Below are 6,000 nucleotides of genomic sequence, written 5' to 3'. Positions count from 1 at the left end.
GGATAATGTACCCCCTACTGTAAATGATAAGGATATTAGAAGTCACTGAGGGGTTGTTCTGTGACCATATAAAGACACAAGGCTGCAGGCTGAGTTATACAGGGAACTCTGAGTATCACTCATGTATTATAAGGGATAATGTACCCCCTACTGTAAATGATAAGAGAAATAGCCAAACAATATGAACGAAGGCAAATACTTTATACTGTACATATTTCACTGGTTTGCATATAAGTAAGGCTCTGTACCCATTTCATTTTTCCCCGTGGCTCAATACCCAACGGAGTGGCCAAAATCAACAAACATGGAAACAAATGACCTTGATACATAAAAAAAGACCATGCAATAAAAGCAAGTGAAAGCACCTGTGGGTACAGCACCTCCATCTAGAGGCTATACCCAGTAATGGAACATTCCAATGGACCTGTAGTGAGGTCACATCTATTCGATTATGAGGTAATAAGGTATCCATGTTTCTCCTACCTGTCACAATCAGAATGGGTGATTGATATTCGAGGAGGGATCCGCAGGGGCAGGGTGGTGGGTCTCTGCATGTTGTCATAGTCAGGTGATCGGGCTCTCTCCCCGGGCCTAAAGGGTGGGACCTGCAAAGTGTAGGAAGGTCTCCTTCTAGCCCTGCGCAGCTCCACTCCCAGGGTGCTGGTGGGTGTGTATGATCTGCTGTATCTTCCCGTGTCGTCTTTTGATTTCTGTTGGGAAAGCAGAAAAATGGCTGATGAAGAATGGACCATAGAATCCCACTATCACCCCACTAGATCCCATGTGAGATCATTGGTGCTGATTTGGTAATACATTCACAAGTATTTATAAAGGATTTGTTTTGCCTTTTTCCAACATGAATATTAAAGGGGTGGTTCACCTTTAAATTAACTTTTAGTATGATGTCGAGAGAGATATTCTGAGACAATTTGCAATTGGTTCTCATTTTTGATTATTTGCAGTTTTTGAGTTATTTATCTTTTTATTCAGCTCTCCAGTTTGCACTTTGAACAATCAGGTTGCTGGGGTCCATATTACCCTAGCAACCATGCATTGATTCGAATAAGAGACTGGGATATGAATAGGAGAGTGCCTGAATAGAAAGGTGAATAATAAAAAGTAGCAATAACAATAAATATGAAGCCTTACAGAGCATTTGTTTTTAGATGGGGTCAGTGACCCCCATTTGAAAACTGGAAAGAGTCCGAAGAAGAAGGCAAATAATTAAAAAACACTAAAAAAAATAAATAATTAAAACCAATTGAAAAGTTTATTAGAATTGGCCGTTCTATAACATATTAAAAGTGAACCACCCCTTTAAAAAAACATTGGCGGGCTGCTATAGTCAGCGACCCCAGCAACGGCAAATACGATTCCTTCTGTGTTTAGATTTCCAGTGTTATTATTTTTTAAAGACTTGTGTTTCCATTAAGACCTTCTCTATCATTCATCTTCCGTCTCACTTACTTACAGGTCCCAGTTACTGTGGTGTTTATACAAATGGCCTGTAGATGTCACTGTGCTCATACTTATACTGTGCATACTTCCTGGTAGCTTAAAAGTGAAAGTTACTGTTGTGTAATGCCTGCATGACTCTGCTAATAAAGCACCGTTATACTCTACTCATCCTCGGCTACCCAAAACATAACAGTTACAGAACATATATATATATTTATTTATGCAGTACATATAGGAATGAAAAAGAGCTGCTGTCTATTGTCTAAAGATAATACTGGATGCGTCTTATTAAAAGTTCATTGTAAATTACATTCCCCCTGAATGTACAGAAAGCAGAGACACTGTCCAACCTTGTTGGCTCTTGTTAAACAAATCAGGTGCTGGGAGCTGTTTATCATTTCTAATGAACGGGTAAGGGTGCCAGGATTAGTCGAGCTGCACACACTGGATTATTATAGGGTGCTGCTAATAGGCATATACCTCTATATTTCACTCCCAGCAGCTCATTATCCTGTGTGAGAGGCAGATGCATAATAACACCAGGGTGGCGAGGATCAACTCACGGTGGAAAAACAGTCCAGGAATCTTTCTCTCTAACATCATTTATTTACTTAGCGATTCACTCCCAATGGCTCCCACTCTCTGTAAATTATCTGTGCCCCTGTATTGTAGCTGTGTCCCTCTGTATATTAGAGTGTAAGTTCTGCAGAGCAGGATTCCCTTCTCCCAATGGTTCCCTCTCCCTGTATTCCTTCTGTATATTAGAGTGTAAGCTCTGCAGAGCAGGATTCCCTTCTCCCAATGGTTCTCTCTCCCTGTATTGTATCTGTGTCCCTCTGTATATTAGAGTGTAAGCTCTGCAGAGCAGGATTCCCTTCTCACAATGGTTCCCCCTCCCTGTATTGTATCTGTGTCCCTTTGTATATCAGAGTGTAAACTCTGCACGTCATGATTCCCTTCTCCTAATGGTTCCCTCTTCCTCTATTGTATCTGTGTCTCTCTGTATATTAGAGTGTAAGCTCTGCAGGGCAGGATTCCCTTCTCCCAATGGTTCCCTCTCCCTGTATTATATCTGTGTCCCTCTGTATATTAGAGTGTAAGTTCTGCAGGGCAGGATTCCCGTCTCCCAATAGTTCCCTCTCCCTGTATTGTATCTGTGTCCCTCTGTATATTAGAGTGTAAGCTCTGCAGGGCAGGATTCCCTTCTCCCAATGGTTCCCTCTCCCTGTATTATATCTGTGTCCCTCTGTATATTAGAGTGTAAGTTCTGCAGAGCAGGATTCCCTTCTCCCAATGGTTCCCTTTCCCTGTATTGTATCTGTGTCCCTCTGTATATTAGAGTGTAAGCTCTGCAGGGCAGGATTCCCTTCTCCCAATGGTTCCCTCTCCCTGTATTATATCTGTGTCCCTCTGTATATTAGAGTGTAAGTTCTGCAGAGCAGGATTCCCTTCTCCCAATGGTTCCCTTTCCCTGTATTGTATCTGTGTCCCTCTGTATATTAGAGTGTAAGCTCTGCAGGGCAGGATTCCCTTCTCCCAATGGTTCCTTCTCCCTGTATTGTATCTGTGTCCCTCTGTATATTAGAGTGTAAGCTCTGCAGGGCAGGATTCCCTTCTCCCAATGGTTCCTTCTCCCTGTATTGTATCTGTGTCCCTCTGTATATTAGAGTGTAAGCTCTGCAGGGCAGGATTCCCTTCTCTTACATCCTCTCTATTTCACTACTAATTTATGACATTCTCATCCTTTTGTGGAACAACAGAGAGAGAATAAGACAAATGAATTAGCGGTACTTGTGCTTTATTAGAGTGTTTTTATTTTAACGACTCCTGAGCGCGAGTGAATCACTCAGGACTGATAGCTGACAGGGCTGCACTGCTGTGTGCGACTGTGTGTGGAATCTCTCTCCGGCTTTCCGTCTTCTCCGCTCTTCTGCAAATGACTTGCGAGGTGATTGAAGTTTAATTAGAAAAGGGCTGGAACAAGGAACGGTTTATTCAGGTGTAAAATTAAACACTTGTTGCAGCTAAAGGCCAAGCAATTATAAACTGTCGGCTCCCAGTCACTGTCACTTTATGCAGAGTTTTATAAAGACATATGTTGTGGTTTTTGTTCCCCTAACAAATGTCAATTGCTGTGCTAACAACAGGAGTTGTTCACCTTTCAATTAACTTTTAGTATGATGTAGAGAGTGATATTCTGAGACAATTTGCAATTGGTCTTTATTTTTTATTGTTTTGAGTTATTTAGCTTTTTATTTAGCAGCTTTCTAGTTTGCAATTTCAGCTATCTGCTGGCCTCCAAATTACCCTAGCAACCATGCATGGTCTGGATAGAAAGACGAGTAGCAATGACATTAAGTTCGTAGCCTTACGAAGCGTTTGTTTTTTTTTAGATGGGGTCAGTGACCCCCACTTGAAAGCTGGAAGAATAAAGCGAATAATTATAAAACTGTAAAAAATAAATAATGAAGACCAATTGAAAATGTGCTTAGAATTGGCCATTCTATTACATACTAAACCACCCTGGTGCAGTCTTATGTGATCGGCAGTTGTTGCCCACAGAGCAACCACAGGCCTTGGTGCCACAAAACATATAAAAGCCTAATGCTGCATGGCCAGATAGGAATTAGTTTAGATGTCACAGCCTTACTGCTTACAGGTTTTGAATTATGTTCCTTCTTCTTCTGTTTCCTTCCAGCTTTCAAATGAGGGTCACTGACCCCACCTTAAAAACAAAGGCTCTGTAAAGCTACACATTTATTGTTATTGTTACTTTTTATTACTCATCTTTCTATTCATTCCTCTCCTATTTATATTCCAATCTCTTTTTGAAATCAGTGCATGGTTGCTAGGGGAATTTGGATCCTAGCCAGCGGATTGCTGAAATTGCAAACTGGAGAGCTGCTGAATAAAAAGCTACATAACTCAAAAACCACAAACAATAACAAATAACAACTAATTGCAAATTGTCTCAGAACATCACTCTCTACACCATACTAAGGGGCCGATTCACTAACTTCGAGTGAAGGATTCGAAGTAAAAAAACTTCGAATTTCGAAGTGTTTATTGGGCTACTTTGACCTTCGAATGGGCTACTTCGACCTTCGACTACGACTTCGACTTTGAATCGAACGATTCGAACTAAAAATCGTCCGACTATTCGACCATTCGATAGTCGAAGTACTGTCTCTTTAAGAAAAAACTTCGACCCCCTAGTTCGCCATCTAAAAGCTACCGAACTCAATGTTAGCCTATAGGGAAGGTCCCCATAGGCTTTCCTAAGTTTTTTTTATCGAAGGATATTCCTTCGATCGTTGGATTAAAATCCTTCGAATCGTTCGATTCAAAGGATTTTATCGTTCGATCGAAGAATTATTCCTTCGATCGTTCGATCGCACTATTTGCGCTAAAATCCTTCGACTTCGATATTCGAAGTTGAAGGATTTTAATTCCCAGTCGAATATCGAGGGTTAATTAACCCTCGATATTCGACCCTTTGTGAATCGGCCCCTTAAAGTTAATTTAGATTTGAATGACCCCTTTAAATCTGCCCCATCCGCTAGTTTAAAGGAAATCAGTATACATGTTATTACAGAAGCACAATTATTAGACAGGTTTTTCTTCCAAAAACTAGGCTTGGTATAAGATTCTATACAAACCCTACAAATATCAATATCTGCTTTCTGGTGCCTAAAATGGGAAACGCTGCAAGACTAAACAATTTGCTTTGGGTCACAAGAATCTGATGCAGGAATTAAAAAGGGATTTTCTGCTTCAGATCAGAATGAATGGGTTTGCCAGGCCAGATGTCAGTGTCGGACTGGGACACCAGGGGCCCACCCAAAAGCCTTAGATTAGGGGCCCACTCTCAGTACTATTATTCTTCCTCTCCTCACTCAACCTCTATTTTCCTAGACTTTTTTCTTTACATACTATAATTTATTATTCCATCTATTTAGCTTCTTTGTTTTCATAGAAATAGGGAATGTCCATGAAATAGGCCAAATATTTAGCAGCATGAGGGGCCACTGACACCTGGGCCCACCGGGATTTTTCCTGGTCACCCGGTGGGCCAGTCCGACACTGCCAGCCATCACTTCATTAATAGAATCCATAGCTCCGGTTTTTACATTTGCTGCTTCTAAATCAGGATTTCTTAACTGCAGAGATTAGACTCCCTCGGGAAGATAATGCAGGAACCGAGGGGACTTTTAAAGGGCTTTCAGAATGCACAAAGTCTTCCCTTAGTAAGTCTTCCCTTAGTTACATACAGGTGGGAATATGGGATCCTATGCACAAAGTCTTCCCTTAGTAAGTCTTCCCTTAGTTACATACAGGTGGGAATATGGGATCCTATGCACAAAGTCTTCCCTTAGTAAGTCTTCCCTTAGTAAGTCTTCCCTTAGTAAGTCTTCCCTTAGTTACATACAGGTGGGAATATGGGATCCTATGCACAAAATCTTCCCTTAGTAAGTCTTCCCTTAGTTACATACAGGTGGGAATATGGGATCCTATGCACAAAGTCTTCCCTTAGTAAGTCTT

The 6,000-nt window shown here is 41.1% G+C and overlaps 1 long non-coding RNA gene across 1 annotated transcript in view; it reads right to left on the bottom strand.

Moving 5' to 3' along the window:
- Positions 1-422: 422 nt before the first annotated feature.
- LOC108710172 overlaps positions 423-6,000 on the bottom strand; it is a 76,276-nt gene continuing 70,698 nt past the window's right edge. The window contains exon 3 of the long non-coding RNA XR_001934744.2: positions 423-710. This is a non-coding gene — a long non-coding RNA (uncharacterized LOC108710172). The remainder of the gene's footprint in view (positions 711-6,000) is intronic.

Source organism: Xenopus laevis, chromosome 3L (genome assembly GCF_017654675.1).
Source record: "Xenopus laevis strain J_2021 chromosome 3L, Xenopus_laevis_v10.1, whole genome shotgun sequence".
Lineage (NCBI taxonomy): Eukaryota > Metazoa > Chordata > Amphibia > Anura > Pipidae > Xenopus > Xenopus laevis.
The sequence above is the reverse complement of the archived record's forward strand: the minus strand, read 5'-3'. Positions and strand labels throughout refer to the sequence as shown.